General features: G+C 37.2%; 1 pseudogene across 1 annotated transcript in view; it reads right to left on the bottom strand.

The window, feature by feature from the left end:
- The window catches only part of LOC309628385 (alpha-1,3-mannosyl-glycoprotein 4-beta-N-acetylglucosaminyltransferase-like protein MGAT4E), a 43,912-nt pseudogene extending 25,156 nt beyond the window's left edge, over positions 1 to 18,756 (bottom strand). The window contains exon 1 of the transcript XR_014249549.1: positions 14,297 to 18,756. The product of XR_014249549.1 is annotated as an alpha-1,3-mannosyl-glycoprotein 4-beta-N-acetylglucosaminyltransferase-like protein MGAT4E (transcript). The remainder of the gene's footprint in view (positions 1 to 14,296) is intronic.
- Positions 18,757 to 20,349: the final 1,593 nt, after the last annotated feature.

Raw genomic sequence — 20,349 nt, 5'->3', positions numbered from 1 at the left:
AAACTAAAAATAGAACTACAATTTGACCCAGCAATCCCATTACTGGGCATATACCCTGAGAAAACCATAATTCAAAAGGACACATGTACCCCAATGTTCACTGCAGCACTACTTACAATAGCCAGGACATGGAAACAACCTAAATGTCCAATGACAGATGAATGGATAAAGAAGATGTGGTACATATATACAATGGAATATTACTCAGCCATAAAAAGGAACAAAATTGGGTCATTTGTAGAGATGTGGATGGACCTGGAGTCTGTCATACAGAGTGAAGTAAGCCAGAAAGAGAAAAACAAATATCGTATATTAACACATATATGTGGAATCTAGAAAAATGGCACAGATGAACCTATTTGCAGGGCAGGAATAGAGACGTAGAGGTAGAGAATGGACATGTGCACACAGAGGGAAGGGGAGGGTGGGATGAATTGGGAGATTAGGATGGACATATATACACTGCATGCGTAAAATTGATAGCTAGTGGGAACAATCTATAAAGCACAGGAAGCTCAGCTTGGTGCTCTGTGATGATCTAGATGGGTGGGATGGTGGGGGGGTGGGGGGTGGGAGGGAGGTCCAAGAGGGAGGGGATACATGTATACATATAGCTGATTCATTCACTGGACAGCAGAAACTAACACAATATTGTGAAGCAATTATACTCCAATAAATAAAATAAAATAAATAAAATAAAATAAAGGAAGTAAATTCTGACACATGCTATAACATGGATGAACCTTGAGGACATTATGCGAAGTGAAATAAGCCAGTCACAAAGACAAATATTGTATTATTTCACTTATATGAGGTATATGTAGTCAAATTTAGAGATAGAAAGTAGAATGATGGTTGCCAGGAGTTTATGGGGAGAAGGGAATGAAGGGTTTTTAATGGGTAGTGAGTTTAAATGAGTTTTTTTGGTGTACAGTTCTATGAATGTTAATACGTGCATAGACTCATATAATCACTCAATCAGCATACAGAACAGCCCCCTCACCCTTCTAAAACTTCTTTGTTCTATCCCTTTATCATCACACCCTCCCCCACTCCTAACCTCTGGCAACATCCTATCTGTTCTCCATTACAATAGTTTTGTGTTTTTTTTGAGCATTCCATAGAAATTGAATCATATAGTATCAATATCTAACTTTTTGAGACTGACTTCTTTCATTCAGCATACTGCATTTGGGATTCATCCAAGTTTTTGAATGTAAAACAAGTTTATTCCTCTTTAGCACTGAATAATATTCTATTTTATAGATTATCAGAGTTTGTTTATCCACTCACCTATTAAAGGTCATTTGGATTGTTTCCAGCTTTTGGCAATTATGAATAGGGCTACTAGAAACATTCATGTACAGCCTTTTTTGTTAACATGGATTTTTAACTTCTCCTGAGTAAATATCCAGGAGTATGACTTCTGGATAATATGTTAAGTATATTTTTAAGTTTATAAGAAACTAAATTGATGGTAAACTGTACCATTTCCAGCAATGTATGAGAGTTCCAGTTGCTCTGCATCCTTGTCAACACTTGGTATTGTCAGTATTTTAAATTTTAACCATTCTAATAGTTGTATAATTGTATTTCATTGTGATTTTAAATTGCTTTTCTTTGACAGTATCTTTTGAACACCTTTTCATGTGCTTATCTGCCATCCGTATATTGTGTGTGTGTGTGTGTGTAAGTGTCTAGCTCTTTTGTCCATTTTAGAAATTGGGTTGTCTTGAGAGTTCTTTTTTTTTTTAAGTTATGTCTTTTTATTTTTATTTTATTTATTTTATTTTTGGCTGTGTTGGGTCTTCGTTGTTGCATGCGAGCTTTCTCTAGTTGTGGCGAGCAGGGGCTACTCTTTGTTGTGGTGTCCAGGTTTCTCATTGCGGTGGCTTCTCTTGTTGCAGAGCATGGGCTCTAGGCACGCAGGCTTCAGTAGTTGTGGCTCGCGGGCTCTAGAGTGCAGGCTCAGTAGTTGTGGCGCACGGGCTTAGTTGCTCCACGGCATGTGGGATCTTCCCGGACCAGGGGTCAAACCTGTGTCCCCTGCATTGGCAGGCAGGTTCTTATCCACTGTGCCACCAGGGAAGCCCGAGAGTTCTTTAAAGGACTTTTTTCAAGTCCTCTATCAGATATGTGACTTGCAAATATTTTCTCCCAGTCTATAGCTCGTCTTTTCATTCTTTTAACAGTGTGTTTTGCAGGACAAAAGATTTCATCTTAATGAAGACCAACTTATCAATTTTTTGTTTTATGGATTGTGGTTCTGGTGTCATGTTTAAGAACTCCTTGCCTAACTCCAGGTCTCAAAGGTTTTCTCCCATGTTTTCTTCCAAATATTTTATAGTTTCATATTTTATATTTATATATGATACTTTTTAAGTTAATTTTTATATAAGGTGTGAGGTTTTAATGGAGGCTCATTTTTTTTGCATACTGATGTTCAATTGTTCTAACATCTTTGTTAACAGGATTATCTATTCCCCACTGAAACTGCTTTTGTACCTTTGTCAAAAATCAATTGGCTACATTTGTGTGAGACTATTTCGGGACATTCTCTTTTCATTGATTTATGTGTCTATAACTTTGCCAATTCCACACTGTCTTGATTACTATAACTCTATAGTAAGTCTTATCATTGAGGTAATGGTTAATTTAATTATCAACTTGGCTAGGCTGTAGTCTCCAGGTATTTAATAAAAATCTAATGTTTGAAAGAAAAAAAAAGGGAAGCTACTTCAGATGAGCTTGCAAACTCAAAGTGCAAAGAATATGACCAAAAATAGCCAACAAGCTCAACAAATAGAAGAATTCACTCCTGAGAAAAGGTAAACAATTGAACAATTTTTAAAAAGGCTTTAAATAAGTATATTTAAGATCCTTAAAGAGGCAATAAAGCTATTCTAAAGCTAGAATAAAAGGTTATAAAACAAAAGAGGCTATGATCAAGTAGCTATGAAAAAGAACTAATTATAAAACTAAAACTAAAAATATACTCACTGAAATATACAAAAATAAGAAGCAATAGACAGAATTCTTTCTTGGTGGAGCTACCTCTGATGACCTCCAGTGTTCCAGCTCCTGAGATAGGACCGGTGGTTCTAGACTTGGGCACAAAGATATTGGAGAAGCAGGATCAGAGATCATTTTATGGCCCTACATTGTTTTAGAAGTGTCTTGTTAGGCTGAGCTAGGTCAAGTTAGGTCAAGATTGGAGCCAAGGAATGAGAAAGTCCCTGCTACAGCCAAATACCAGATAAATCCTTTCACTTTCTTGTCCATTGGTCCTTGGGTTCATTAGGCAAAGAATCAGTGCTGAACTGCTGCTCTTATCCAGTATTCTCTGGAAATTATTGGACGGCCTTCATTATCCAGAGGCTTGCTACTCCAGGACCACTGATAACTTGTCCAGCTTCATATAGACATCTTGGAAGGATATGATGTTGCCCAGGAACTCTACCTTTGGGCTCTCAAATGTAAATTGCTCAAGGTTATCTCAGAGGTGCTGTGGCCCAGAGCAGGGAATCATGAGAGGTCAAATGGGCATATAAATCAAAATGTCATCTAGACAGATAACTATTTTTTCTAGGAGGCCATGAGAAATCCATTCATTAGTCCTAGGAAGAATACAAGGGAATCCGTCAGAAGAAGCCAACATACTCTTTTGGCTAATGCCAAAAGATGGAAATTCATTAAAATCTCAGGTCTATGGAGATGGCCCACGATGTTGGTGATCTGTTTGTTAGCCATCATCCTGTTGAGTGATCCTGTTGAAGTTGTAGCAATCTTTTAAAAATGGATATGTTTCTTTTGTTCACGAAGTGTGCTGCCCTCCCTCCCCCAGGGGGAGTCAGTGGCTTGCTGAATCCACACTGCAAGTTGGTGCAAGTAGGATTCAGGCTTAGAGAGCAAAGAGATTAGTTAATATTCTTTAGTTACAAATAGAAAGAACCAACTCAGAGTAGTTTAAAACCGCAGGGGTGTCTCATGAAAACAAGGAAAGGAATGCACCTGGATTTCAAGAGGAATTGTAATAGGGACATAGGAAACCTAGCCTTAGAAATCTAGGAAATACTGTCCCTCTATCTCATGCACTGCGTTTCTTGGAGAGTTTGCTTCATTCCTTCTTGCCAAATAAGCTTTCTCTATACTATACAAGCCTCATCCACTTGACAGAAGAGTAATCCCTTAGAACCAGCTATATTCAATAATACTTAAGATGTCAGGATCAGTTTCCTTTACTTCAAGTTAAAAAACACCTCCTGGTATGTGACTTATTTATCTAGGATTCTGATAACACGGCAGGATAGGGAGGTTGTTTTTGACTTACAGAGATGGTTAAGTTGCCGTGTGAGGTAAAGTAGAAGGTTTGGGTCTTTTAGGTAATAATGTGCTTGTGGGTTTTGAGCCAGAAGAGCCTGAGTGTTGAGGGGGAAACGTGGCCAGTGTTTCAGAGTGCTCCTACATGCACAGTTGGAATTCCCTATTCTTTCCAAGTGGAAGGTAGGTCAAGACTTGGTCCTTAAAACCATATCATGTAGCTCAGTTTATCTTAGCATTAACTGAGAGGCAGAGCTTTCCATTCTTAGCTCTGCAAGTTTGCATAGCTAAAATTTCTACTTCCCATCTACCTATGCCGAGCCCTGATCTGAACCTGTGGTTCTCAATTGCTTTGGCTTGGTTCTAGTGCAAGCTTTCCTTGAAAATGGGCCCATAAGGACAGTTTATTCTACTCTGTCATCCAAAGAGAGAAACAATTAGTTGGCTTAATGGATAACCAACCACCCCTCCCCTGTTCTCAATGTATGGATGATGCTGTTAGCCACTTTTTAATGGGTGAGGCCACCACATACATAGACCAGTATGGTTATTTGGTTCCACATCTGCCAAGTACAATACCCCCCAAAATGACCTATTAAGACACTTTTGTAAATCAGGAACAGTGTTCCATCTTCCAATATGTGGGAAGAAAGAGAAATACCGAAGGGGAGTCTAGTGGAAATATTTTCTGGTATGGTAGCAGTGGTGAGGCAGTAGCTATAGGGTGAGATGACTTCAGGAATTTTTAAGCATAATTCACAGAGCTCTGAGCTAATTATAGTAAACCACAAGTGGAGTGTTTACAGATAGCAATTTTTTTTTTTTTTTGGCATCCCACAGGGCTCCAATGTTACTCAGAAGAAAGGAATGGAGCAGGAATTCCCTAATGGAGGATACAGTATAAAAGTCTCTAAGGTTAGACTTGAACTTGGCTCTCAAAGTTGACTGGGTCATTAAGTGTGTGTGAGCTTATGAGGCTGAGCAAAGTTGTGTCCACCCCCCCACCCGCCCCCAACTTGTTCTAGGCTGCCCTTCGGACATGATACTTGATCAAACCTCTTTATTAACATCAATTCCTTCTTTTTTTTTTTTTTAATTAATTAATTATTTATTTTTGGCTGTGTTGGGTCCTCGCCTCTGTGCGTGGGCCTTCTCAAGCTGCGGCAAGTGGGGGCCACTCCTCATCGCGGCGCGCGGGCCTCCCACTGTCGTGGCCTCTCTTGTTGAGGAGCACAAGCCCCAGACGCGCGGGCTCAGTAGCCGTGGCTCACAGGCCCAGTCGCTCCGCGGCACGCGGGTTCTTCCCAGACCAGGGCTCGAACCCGCGTCCCCCGCATTGGCAGGCAGACTCTCAACCACTGCGCCACCAGGGAAGCCCCATCAATTCCTTCTTAACGGTCGCATTTCATACTAAACCATGGCCATGCCCCTTGTAAATTAGCAATCTGATTCCCAAACTTTATAGGGAATTTACAAAAGCAAAATAGGGCACTGACATGGACTTATACCCATACTAAACAGAGCATATTAAGAGAATACAGGTTAGAGGAGAAGAACAAAGAGCTTCTTCACTGTGAGAGTGGCCAGAGAGGTAGCAAGAGAACTAAGGAAGTGAAGTGTCACGGAGAAGATGCTTTCAAGGAGGATTTCCATAGAAACACAAGAAGGAAGAGAACTCTGAAAATGCAGTTAGGAGATCACTGGCAACCCTGGAGAGTAACGTTTCAATGAACAGGTAAGTTTTGAAGCTAGAATTTGGAGACATAAGAAGTGATGGGTGCTGAAAAAAACAAAGACCATTGGTAAAAATTATACTTGCTAGTCATGAATGGTAGATAGAGGAGGAAGCAGTGTTTGGCATAGATGTTTCCAAGACAGAACAGACTTATGTATGATTGGAAACTAGAGAAAGGATCTTATAGATAGAAAAAATATAATCATTTCTATCATTCCTGATGTGTTTAGTTTTACAGAGTTAATTTTTAAGCTTTATTAATCCCAAAAATCTTGATGCTGTAATGAAGCTATATTGCCCGCATGTAGTATAGGCTGCCCAGGAACTTCATCCTAAACTAGAAGTCAGCAAACGTATTGTAAATAGTTAAATATTATAGACTTTCAGAGTCATACGGTCTTTGTCACAACTACTCAACTGCTCTTGTAGAGTGGAAGTAGCCACAGATAACACATAAACAAATAGGCATGGCTGTGTTCCATTAAAACTTTATTTTCAAAAACAAGCAAGGGGTCATATTTGTCCTGCACCTCTGGTTTATTGGCCCCTAACCTAAACCTGTAGTGCTCAATATTTGGGCATTAAAGTTATCTGGGGATCTTTTTTAAAAATGTGGGTGTCCAGACCTTATCTCAGACCTATTGAATAAGAACCTTTGGGTATGGGGCTAGGTTGCTGGTACTTTATAAAATTCCACCAGAGAGTCTACTGTGCAGCCAAGGTTGAGAATTACTGATTCAAACCAATAGGTTTCTAGTTGTAAGTGTAGCAAATAAGAATAGCTAATGTTTTAATAAAGGCCATATATGACAAATCCACAGCAAACATCATTCTCAATGGTGAAAAACTGAAAGCATTTCCTCTAAGATCAGGAATGAGACAAGGATGTCCACTCTCACCACTATTATTCAACATAGTTTTGGAAGTCCTAGCCACGACAATCAGAGAAGAAAAAGAAATAAAAGGAATACAAATTGGAAAAGAAGAAGTAAAACTGTCACTGTTTGCAGATGACATGATACTATACATAGAGAATCCTAAAGATGCCACCAGAAAACTACTAGAGCTAATCAATGAATTTGGTAAAGTTGCAGGATACAAAATTAATGAACAGAAATCTCTTGCATTCCTATACACTAACGATGAAAAATCTGAAAGAGAAATTATGGAAACACTCCCATTTACCACTGCAACAAAAAGAATAAAATACCTAGGAATAAACCTACCTAGGGAGACAAAAGACCTGTATGCAGAAAACTATAAGACACTGATGAAAGAAATTAAAGATGATACCAACAGATGGAGAGCTATACCATGTTCTTGGATTGGAAGAATCAATATTGTGAAAATGACTATAGTACCCAAAGCAATCTACAGATTCAATGCAAGCCCTATCAAATTACCAATGGCATTTTTTACGGAACTAGAACAAATCATCTTAAAATTTGTATGGAGACACAAAAGACCCCGAATAGCCAAAGCAGTCTTGAAGGAAAAAAACGGAGCTGGAGGAATCAGACTCCCTGACTTCAGATTATATTACAAAGCTATAGTAATCAAGACAATATGGTACTGGCACAAAAACAGAAACATAGATCAATGGAACAAGATAGAAAGCCCAGAGGTAAACCCACACATCTATGGTCAACTAATCTATGACAAGGGAGGCAAAGATATACAATGGAGAAAAGACAGTCTCTTCAATTAGTGGTGCTGGGAAAACTGGACAGTACATGTAAATGAATGAAATTAGAACACTCCCTAACACCATTCACAAAAATAAACTCAAAATGGATTCGAGACCTAAATGTAAGACCGGACACTATAAAACTCTTAGAGGAAAACATAGGAAGAACACTCTTTGACATAAATCACAGCAAGATCTTTTTTGATCCACTTCCTAGAGTAACGGAAATAAAAACAAAAATAAACAAATGGGACCTAATGAAACTTCAAAGCTTTTGCACAGCAAAGGAAACCATAAACAAGACAAAAAGACAACCCTCAGAATGGGAGAAAATATTCACAAACGAATCAACGGACAAAGGATTAACCTCCAAAATAAATAAACAGCTCATGCAGCTCAATATTAAAGAAACAAACAACCCAATCCAAAAATGGGCAGAAGACCTAAATAGACATTTCTCCAAAGGGGACATACAGATGTCCAAGAAGCACATGAATAGCTGCTCAACATCACTAATTACTAGAGAAATGCAAATCAAAACTACAATGAGGTATCACCTCACACCAGTTAGAATGGGCATCATCAGAAAATCTACAAACAACAAATGCTGGAGAGGGTGTGGAGAAAAGGGAACCCTCTTGCACTGTTGCTGGGAATGTAAATTGATACAGCCACTATGGAGAACAGTATGGAGGTTCCTTGAAAAGCTAAAAATAGAATTACCATACGATCCAGCAATCCCACTACTGGGCATATACCCAGAGAAAACCATAATTCAAAAAGACACATGCATCCCAATGTTCATTGCAGCACTATTTACAATAGCCAGGTCATGGAAGCAACCTAAATGCCCATCAACAGACGAATGGATAAAGAAGATGTGGAACATATATACAATGGAATAGTACTCAGCCAGAAAAAGGAACAAAATTGAGTCATTTGTTGAGATGTGGATGGATCTAAAGACTGTCATACATAGTGAAGTAAGTCAGAAAGAAAAAAACAAATATCGTATATTAACGCATGTATGTGGAACCTAGAAAATTGGTACAGATGAACTGGTTTGCAGGGCAGAAGTTGAGACACAGCTGTACAGAACAAACGTATGGACACCAAGGGGGGGAAACCACAGTGGGGTGGGGATGGTGGTGTGCTGAATTGGGCGATTGGGATTGACATGTATACACTGGTGTGTATAAAATTGATGACTAATAAGAACCTGCAGTATAAAAAAACAAACAAACAAACAAAAAAACAACTAATACTAAACTTTCTTTGGGTTATTTGTATGGAAATATGTTAATATAAATGTTTCAGACATTACATGAAATTTCTAAAAATCTTATATGTTCTGGTTAATGTTATAAGTCATAATTCTAGTTATTACTTTAAAATGTATATCTCAGAAATAACTAAACTTCCTTGTCAATTGCATTATTATAAACTTTCATCAAATCTTTAACCATGGTCATTTTTAAGTCTTTTGTCATTTACAGACAGTTCTGGGTGTACTCTGATGCTTTTGCAAAAATGTTCCTATAGAAGGGTTTCATCTTCAAGGAATTCATGGAAAAGACTCTGATAAGTACAGGTTTCTGGTAACTGACTATACTGCTGAACTGAATGAATAAGCATTTTCAGAACTCTAATGGAAAACTGATGAATTCATAAAAGTGCTAACAAAAGATCAAGATAAAAAAAATAATTACATGGGACTGAGTGAACTGATGAGGATGATTATAATTTTTGTGACTTCCTGTTTGAATAAAAAAAAAATCCCACAAGGACTCAGAGGCAAAAAATATACAAATCAATTTTCACTGCAAAGTAAAGAAGCTGTTACAGTGGAGGATTATTGGACTGAATGTCAATATTATGACATAGTATGAGTGTGTTTCATGTTTGGTAATTGCAATCATTGTTGCTTTTGTTGTGGTCATCCATTTACAATGCTTGGTGTCAGTTTATTTATCTCTTGTAAAAATAAACCCCAGTGTGTGTGTGTGTGTGTGTGTGTGTGAAAAAAAAAAAAGAATAGCTAATGTTTATTGAATGCTTATTATGTACCAGGTGCTGATCTAAGAGCTTTCCACATATTATCTCATTTAATGCTCACAACAACTCTATGAATTGGGTACCATTATTATGCCCATTTTATAGATAAGGACACTGAATTTTGGTAAGATAAAGTAATTTGCTCAAGGTCAAAGGAGATAAGAATATGCCATCCCTAAATATGTCACCTTTGTATAAAGATTATTTTAAGCTAAAGACATTTGAGATTCAACAGATACAGAAAACAAAACAAAAACAAAAACAACCTTCTCAGAGTTTCCCTTATCTGACTAAAAGCAGCAACTTCTGGAAAACAAGGCTACCGTAAATTCTTCTTCAGGGCAGATCTACTCCCGGAAGGGAGAATGCAAATAAAACCTACCCCAAATCCCTTATTTAGGGGAGTTGTATGGCCCTAACGTAGACAGAAAAGCCACTTACACCTGGATAGAAAAACATTATCACAAATTTTCTTATAGCCTGTTTGTTTTCCTGAAAGCCCATTTATCTTTCCAAAAAGTAATTTGTTTTCCTGTAAGTGCCTTCCTTTTCCTCCCCTTCACCTCTTAATGGTTTATAAACCCCAAATTATAATCACCTCTCTGAGTTACTCATCACTGAGGTCTCCCCGTGTATGTATGTTACATATGTAAATAACTGGGGTTTTTTTGTCTTGTTAATCTGTCTTTTGTCAGTTTAATTTGCAGGACTCCTAAGATTCAGAACCTAAGAAGGTAGAGGAAAAATTTTTTCCTCACCTACAAGGTCATGTAGCTATTAAGAGGAGGAACAGAGATTCAAACCCAGATATACGCTTCTAGAATCTGAGTTCTCCATTACTAGACTACTCTAGTTTTTTTAACTGAAAAACACTTGGCCTCCATCTTAACTAGATAAAACTATTCTATCATATTTTAAATAGGATATATAAAAAATTATTCAAAAGCAGTTTTCTCCAGATTTAATTAATGTACTTTTTCTAGGTGCCATTTAATCTTATTTTGAATCAGATTCTTCTCAGACCTTGTCCATAGCTTTGGCACATCATAGAAACTCATTGTTTAAGTACCCTTTCAATTTATTTTCTATCTTACAGATTTTCTCCATCTTAGCCACTGTTTTGATTCCACACCTATTTAGACACCTAATATTATTCAAAGGCAATGCTTTAATATGATTTTCTTCATTTTAGAGGCAGTATAATACAGTGGTTTTATATATGGGCATTGAAGCCAGGCAGTCATCAGTTTGAATTGTGATTCTGTCACTTGCATGGCAAGCACTCAATAAATATCAGCTAGTCTTCTAGCATTTTAATCAGCAAAAATGATATGTCTTGCTTCTGATTTCCCTATATTTTCTCTCTTCATGAAGTAAAAGCAAAAAGAAATTAATTACCTAAGGTGTCCTCAAATAACAACCACTACCACCACAGTTTTAACCATCACCACCACCACAATAATAATAGCTGACATTTATTGAGTGATTTATTATTTTAAAACTTCTCATGGATTAATTAATTTAATTATTCCAGTAGCCCAATGAAGCAGGTGTTTTTATTATCTTTAATTTATAGATAAAGGAGACTGAAACCCAGGGAGATTAAATATTAATTTTTCCATGGTCATGCAGATAATAAGTGGCAGAGATACTTTTTTTGTACCCAGGTAAGTCTGGCTTCAGAATCCACACTCTATTACTTTTCTATATTGTTTTATTATACTACACTGCCCCCGAAAGGAAATTCTACTGTTACATATTTTTCTAAATCAGAAGGGATAATTTTCCAATGCCGCCAAAGCAATGGTGCCTAGGCTTTAGAATTTCACAGACTGTTAAAATTTAAAAGAAGATTCTGGCAAACCATATAGATTTGCCACTTTTAAGTTTTGACAAGAAAGGACTTTAAAAAGCAAACACCACCATTATCATTTACTATTAGCACAAAATAAAGGCTGATTTAATACCAAAAATGTAGGATGGGTATAATCTAGAAAGATACCATCCTAATGCTATATATATTCATGTACTGTCCTTAAATTTTCCACTTTGTTGAGGACAAAAATTTTAGAACAACATTCTCTTTCCACCCTCTTCCTAATAGCTAGGCTAAAACCCACGCACTTATGGTCAATTAATTTACAACAAAGGAGACAAGAACATACAATAGAGAAAAGACAGTCTCTTCAATGAATGGTGCTGGGAAAACTGAACAGCTACATGTGAAAGAATGAAATTAAAACATTCTCTAACACCCTATACAAAAATAAACTCGAAATGTATTAAAGACCTAAATGTAAGACCAGAAACCATAAAACTCCTACAGGAAAACAAAGGCAAAACACTCTTTGACATAAATCGTAGCAATATTTTTTTGATCCATCTCCTAAAACAAAGGAAATAAAAGCAAAAATAAACAAATGGGACTTTAAACTTAAAAACTTTTGCACAGCAAAGAAAACCATGGACAAAAAAACAAAAAGACAACCTATTGAATGGGAGAAAATATTTGCAAATACTATGATTGATAAGGGGTTAATATACAACATATATAAAGAACTCATGCAACTCAACATCAAAAAACCCAAACAACTCAATTAAAACCAAAAAATGGGCAGAAGAAACGAACAGACATTTTTCCAAATAGAAAATGCAGACGGCCAAGAGGCACATAAAAAGATGCTCAACAACGCTAATCATCAGGGAAATGATGCAAATCAAAACCACAATGAGATATCAACTCACACCTGTTTGAATGGCTATCACCAAAAAGAACACAAATAACACATGTTGGCAAGGATGTGGAGAAAAAGGAACCCTCGAACACTGGGTTCCACTGTTGGTGGGAATGTAAATTTGTGCAGCCACTGTGGAAAACAGTATGGCAGTTTCTCAGAAAACTAAAAATAGAACTACCACATGATCCAGCAATTCAACTCCTGGGTATATATCCAAGAAAAAAAAATGAAAACACTAATTCAAAAAGATATATGCACACCAATGTTCATAGCAGCATCATTTGCGATAGCCAAAATATGGAAGCAATCTAAATGTCCATCAATAGATGAATGGATAAGAAGATGTGGTATGTGTGTATGTATACACACACACACACACACACACACTGGAATATTACTCAGCCATAAAAAGAAATGAAATTTTGCCATTTGTAGCAACATGGATGGACTTAGAGGATATTATGCTAAGTGAAGTAAGTCAGACACAGAAAGACAAATACTGTATGATATCACTTATATGTGGAATCTAAAAAATACAACAAACTAGTGAATATAAGAAAAAAGAAGCAGACTCACAGATATAGAGAACAAACTAGTGGTTACCAGTGGGGAGAGAGAAGGGGGAGGGACAATATAAGGGTAGAGGATTAAGAGGTACAAACTATTAGATATAAAATAAACTACAAGGATATATTGTACAATGCAGGGAATATAGTCAATATTTTATAAGTATAAACGGAGTATAACCTTTAAAAATTGTGAATCACGGGCTTTCTGGATGGCACAGTGGTTGAGAATCTGCCTGCCAATGCAGGCGACACATGCCACGGAGCAACTAAGCCTGTGCGCCACAACTACTGAACCTGCACTCTAGAGCCCACGCGCCACAACTACTGAAGCCTGCATGCCTAGAGCGCGTGCTCTGCAACAAGAGAAGCAACTGCAATGAGAAGCCCATGCACCACAATGAAGAGTAGCCCCCGCTGGCTGCAACTACAGAAAGCCCCCACGCAGAAGTGAAGACCCAATACAGCCAAAACTAAATAAATAAATAAATTTATTTTTTAAAAATTGTGAATCACTATATTGTACACCTGTAGACTTATATAATATTATACATCAACTATACTTTAATAAATATATGTATATATGATCTGATTAAAAAAAGAAGTGATAGGTATTGCAAATTAAATAAAAAGAAATACTTTTATTAAATAAAGAAATAAAAACGGCTCCTTGGACTTGAATCAAGATGGCAGATGCAGAACTCATCTGCCCCTGTGAACACATCTAAAATATATCTATATGTGGAACAACTCTCACTGAAAGCTAACTGGAGACTAGCAGAAGGACTCCTGCACAACCAAGGCTTTAAGAAAGATCACACAGAATTGGGTAGCAAGGGAAGAAAAGCAATCAGGTCAGGATCCGTGCCCCTGGGAGAGGACTCAGAGTAAAAGAGAGACTACACAGGTGGAGACCCTTCCTAAAGAGTGAGTGTTTTGAGCCACACACTGGGTGCCCCAACACTCAAATCCAACAAAAGGATGATGAGCCCCCTTGGCTGACTGGAGGACCAGTGAGACTAACAGGAGGGCTGTGGGAAGCCCGGACTCTGCTGAGGAGTGCATAAACACTTGCTTGCTTCCAAAGCAGGGCAGAGAGGGCAGACTGAAACTGCTTGAGTGGCTGACTGGTGTCTTGTGACCGCCCTGGTACCTGCCCCAGCCTGAGCCGAGTGAACACTCCAGCACCACTTACCTGGCGTTGCAGTTCCACACTGGAGCAAGGGCTGCCATGACTAAGGAAAAGGCTTGGCTGTGAGATGCCGAAGTAGTTCAAACCAAAAGCAGCATCTGAGCAGGGAGGGAGCAGCCATTACAGATGATTGCAAAAGGCAGCCCATCAGAGGCAGTCTCGATTTCTGACAGCAGCCAGACAGCCACACACCATGCTTGACCCTCACCAGATACCCACACCAACCCCTCATGCTCCAGTACTGCTCCCCTCTGGGGCGAGGGTTCCAGTGTTGGGAGGGGGAAGAGCACGCACTTAAAGGGAACTGACTCAGCTTGGAACTGACCCTCAGGGATTCTGCTCCAGTAGCTTGGGACCTGACCCCACCCCCAGGAGGGCAGTGACAGCCACTAAGCAGAGAGAAAGTCCCGCCTCACACCCAACTCTGGCCCTAGCCCTTCTATTTTCAGCCCCACTTCTTACCAAGGTGATAGCTGCCAGGAGATCCTGAGGAAAGACAGGACTTGTGTTCATGTCAAATACAACTCTCCCACCAAAGCCACTGGACACACACAGACTATAGGGAAGCTCCTACATAAGGACACTCCTTCAAGACTGCTATAGGTAACTGTTTAACTTAATTTCATAGAGACAGAGAAAGATAAGCAAAATGAGAAGACAGAGGAATTTGTCTCATTTGAAAAGCCAGAGAAAAACCCTGAAAAAACAACAAATGGACAGAAATAACCAATTTACCGATAAAGAATTCAAAGCATTAGTGATAAGAATGCTAATGGAATTGGGAAAAAGAATAGATGGACATAGTGAGAATTTTAATTAGGAACTATAAAATATAAATAAAAAGAACCAGTCAGAACAGATGAATATAATAACTGAAATGAAAACACATTAGAAGAAATGAACAGCAGTCTTGGTGATACAAAATAATGCACACGTGATCGGGAAGATAGAATAATGGAAATCACCCAATTAGAACAGCAAAAAGAAAAAACATTCTCCAGGATACAGCACATGCTAGGCCACAGAATAAGTCCCAACAAGTTTAAGAAGATAAAAATTATATCAAGTATTTTTTCCAACCACAGTGGTATGAAAATAGAAATCAATTACAGGAAGAAAAATGGGAAAAGAACAAACATGTGGAGATTAAACAACATGCTACTAAAAAACCAATGGGTCAATGAAGAAATCAAAAGGGAAATCAGAAAATACCTCAAGACAAATGAAAATGGAAACAACTTTCCAAAATCTATGGAATGCAGCAAAAGCAGTTTTAAGATGGAAGTTTATAAAAATACAGGCCTATCACAAGAAATAAGAAAAATCTCAAATAAACAACCTCAACTTCCATATAAAGGAATTAGAAAAAGAAAAACAAACAAAGCCCAAAGTCAGCAGGAGGGAGGTAACAATAAAGATCAGTGAGGAAATAAATAAAACAGAGACTAAAAACCCCAGAAAATATCAAAGAAACCAAGAGCTGGATCATTGAAAAGACAAATGAAATTAATAAACCTTTAGCCAGGCTCACCAAGAAGCAAAGAGAGAGGACCTAAACAAACAAGATGAGAAATAACAACCAATACCACACAGATACAAAACATCATGAGAATACTATGAACAGTTATATGCCAACAAATTGGACAATCTAGAAAAAATGGACAAATTTCTAGAAACATACAACCTTTCAAGACTGAATCAGGAAGAAATAGACAATCTGACAAGACTAATCACTAGGAGTAAAATTGAATCAGTAAAAACAAATGAACAAACAAAAACAAAACAAAACAACAAAAACAAGCAAACAAAAGTCCAGGATCCAATGGCTTTACAGAAGAACTCTACCAAACATATAAAGAAGAACTAATACCTATAAGTTTTAGACTATTCCAAAAATGAAGAAGGTGGAACACTTCCAAATTCATTCTATAAGGCCACCATTACCCTGATACCAAAACTAGATAAAGACATTACAAAAAAAAAAAGAAAATTACAGGCCAATATCTCTGATGCAAAAAAATCTCTACAATTATCAGCAAATCAAACTCAATAACCTATAAAAAGTATCATGCACCAATGATCAAGTGGTATTTATTCCAGGGAATCAGGAATGATTCAATAATCGCGGGCTTCCCTGGTGGCGCAGTGGTTAAGAATCTGCCTGCCAATGCAGGGGACACGGGTTCGAGCCCTGGTCCGGGAAGATCCCACATGCCGTGGAGCAACTAAGCCCGTGTGCCACAACTACTGAGACTGTGCTCTAGAGTCTGAGAGCCACAACTACTGAGCCCACGTGCCACAACTACTGAAGCCCAAGCGCCTAGAGCCTGTGCTCCACAACAAGAGAAGCCACCGCAGTGAGAAGCCCGTGCACTGCAATGAAGAGTAGCCCCCGCTCGCTGCAACTAGAAAAAGCCCGCGCACAGCAACCAAGACCCAACGCAGCCAAAAATAAATAAATAAAATTAATTTTAAAAACATAAAATGATTCAATAATCACAAATCAATGTGATTTACCATATTAACAAAATGAAGGATAAAAGTCACATGATCATCTCAACAGATACAGAAAAAACATTTGACAAAATTTAACAACCATTCATTGTAAAAACTCTCATCGAAGTTGGTATACAGGGAACATATCTCAACATAATAAAAGCTATTTATGACAAACCCACAGCTAACATCATACTCAATGGTGAAAAGCCAAAAGCTTTCCCTCTAAAATCAGGAATAAGAAAAGGATGCCCACTCCTGCCACTTCTATTTAACATAGTATTGGAAGTCCTAGCCATGGCAATCAGACAAGAAAAAGAAATAAAAGGCATCCAGACTGGAAAGGAATTCTTAAAACTGTCACTATCTGCAGATGAAATGATACCATATATAGAAAACCCTAAAGTCTCTACCAAAAACCCACTAGAACTAACAAACAAATTCGGTAAAGTTGCAGGATACAAGATTAATAGACAGAAATCTGTTGCATTTCTGTATACTAATAATTTCTCAGAAAGAGAAATTAAGAAAACAATTCCATTTACAATCACATCAAAAAGAATAAATACCTTGGAATAAACTTAACCAAGGAATGAAATACCTATACTCTGAAAACTATAAATTATTGATGAAGGAATTTGAAAATTATAGAAAGAAATGGAAAGATATTCTGTGTTCTTGGATTGGAAGAAATAATATTGTTAAAATGTCCACACAACCTAAAGCAATCTAGAGATTTAATGCAATCCCTATCAAAATACCCATGACATTTTTCACAGAACTAGAACAAATAATCCTAAAATTTATATGGAACCACAAAGATACAAAATTGCCAAAGCAATCTTGAAGAAAAAAAGAACAAAGCTGGGGGTATCACACTCCCTGACTCCGTTCATACTACAAAGCTACAGTAATAAAAACAGCACAGTACTGGCACAAAAACAGACACATATATCAGTGGAATAGAAAAAAGATTCCAGAAATAAACCCACACACTATGGTCAATCAATCTACAACAAAGGAGGCAGGAATATACAACGGAAAAAAGACAGTCTCCTCAGTAAATAGTGCTGAACAAACTGGACAGCTACATGTAAAACAATGAGATTAGAACATTTCCTCACACCATATACAAAAATAAACTCAAAATGGATTAAAGACCTAAATGTAAGACTAGAAACCATAAAACTCCTACAAGAGGACATAGGCAGAACACCCTTTGACATAAATCATAGCAATATTTTTTGGATCTGTCTTCTAAGGCAAAAGAAATAAAAGCAAAATAAACAAATGGGACCTAATTAAACTTAAAAGCTTTTGCACACCATAGGAAATCATTGACTAAACAAAAAGACAACCTACTGAATGGGAGAAAATATATGCAAATGATATGATTGATAAAAGATTAATATCCAAAAAATATAAACAGCTCATACAACTCAATATCAAAAAAACAAAGAACCCAATGTAAAAATGAGCAGAAGACCTGAACAGACATTTTTCCAAAGAAGATATACAGATGGCTAACAGGCACATGAAAAAATGCTCAACACTGCTAATTATCAGAGAAATATAAATCAAAACCACGAGATATCACCTCACACCTGTCAAAATGGCTATCATCAAAAAGACCATAAATAACAAATGCTGGCAAGGATGTGGGGAAAAGGGAACGCTAGTACACTAGTGGTGGGATTTTAAATTGGTGCAGCCACTCTGGAAAACAGTAGGGAGGTTTCTCAAAAACCTAAAAATCAAACTACCATATAATCCAGCAATTCCACTGCTGGATATCTGAAGAAAACGAAAACACTAATTTGAAAAGATACATGCACGCTAATTATCACAGCAGCATTATTTACAATAGCCAAGATATGGAAGCTACACAAATGTCCATCAAAAGATGGATGGATAAAGAAGATGTGTATACACACACACACACACACACACACACACACACACACACACACACAATGGAATAGTACTTGACCATAAAAAAAAAGAAATTCTGCCATTTGCAATAATGTGGATGGACCTAGAGATTATGCCTAGTGAAATAAGTCAGATAAAGACTAATACTGTATGTTATCACTTATATATGGAATCTAAAAAATAAAACGAATGTAATAACAAAACAGAAACAGACTCACAGATACAGAGAACAAACTAGTGGCTACCAATGGGGAGAAGGAAGAAGGAGGGGCAAGACAGGGGTATGAGATTAAGAGACACAAACTACTATGTATAAAATAAGTAAGCAACAAGGATATATTGTACAGTACAGGGAAATATAGCCATTACTTTGTAAATGGAGTATAATATATAAAGAGATTGAATTACTATGTTGTACACCTGAAACTAATATAATATTGTAAATCAACTATACTTCAATAAAAAGATAAAGAAAACATTGACAAGAATAAACAATAAATTTGAGTAAAAACAAATTAAGGGGCATAAAAGAAGATGTTACTAAATGGAGATGCATACCAAGTTCCTGAGTGGAAAGACTCAATAGTATATAGATGTCAATTCATTCCCAAATCAAGTCTATAAGCTGAAGGAAATTTTCATAAAAATTTTCAATAAAATTCTTTTTGGAACTTGAAAAAACATAACAGCTCTTTTAGTAACTTTTACAACTTGTCTTTCTAGAAAGAATGTGTATCTTTGAGTTTGGAATCTAGCAGTGTCATTAATTAAAAATTGCTGCTTTTTAGTAAAAGGTGAAATAAAAGATTTACATGTGTTTGGTTCCACTAATGTGGCCAAAGGACTTAAGAGGGGGCTTTGCTTTAGATCTTCATATTCTTGAAATTTGAAAGATAAACAGTTTTGGGGTTAGCACTTCTTTCATTCCAGTGAATTAAAATAGTAATTATAAGGTTGAAAATGAATGTTTCAGTTAAAACCTTTAAGTCTCCGATAGTGACGGCATAAAAATAGGGTTTATTTCTTTTGCACCTTTGATTTCCTCCAGAGTCTCAATGCCTCGGTGTTTTCAACAGGGTACCACATTAGCAGAAATATACTTGCATGTGGGCGTTATGAACTTTTTATTAATGTTGTGAAATGAGAAGCCTTGGTGCTTTACCAGCTGTGTTTTGACTACAAACATCAATCATGGAAAAATTATTTGAAACAATTTTCTTTTAGTTCAGTCTATTAGACCCTTGTTCATGTTATAACTTTAGATAAATTTGAATAGTTCACGACTATAATCAATTACTCAGTTTCAATTATAATTCCTAATTGATTCAACCCTATTAGCACCATCTCTAGTGATAGTCCGTTACACGATGTTAGTAAAAGGCCAGTGGTTTGCGCCTAATGAATGTCTATGTATTAAGTAATTAAAAACAGAAGTCTGTTTCTAAATATGTTAGGGTGGCACTGTCTGATGGGTCCAACAGTTTGGATTCCTGGTCCCTAAGTACCATGCTTCTCAAGCCAGGGATTAGCACCTTTTGGGAGCTGCAAAGAACTTAGAAGGACAAAGAACCTAACTTAGGACACACAATAACTTATTCGTACTGGTGATACTAGACCAGGATCCTGCT

The sequence above is a fragment of the Balaenoptera borealis genome, assembly GCF_965194805.1.
Source record: "Balaenoptera borealis genome assembly, chromosome: 1".
NCBI lineage: Eukaryota > Metazoa > Chordata > Mammalia > Artiodactyla > Balaenopteridae > Balaenoptera > Balaenoptera borealis.
The sequence above is the reverse complement of the archived record's forward strand: the minus strand, read 5'-3'. Positions and strand labels throughout refer to the sequence as shown.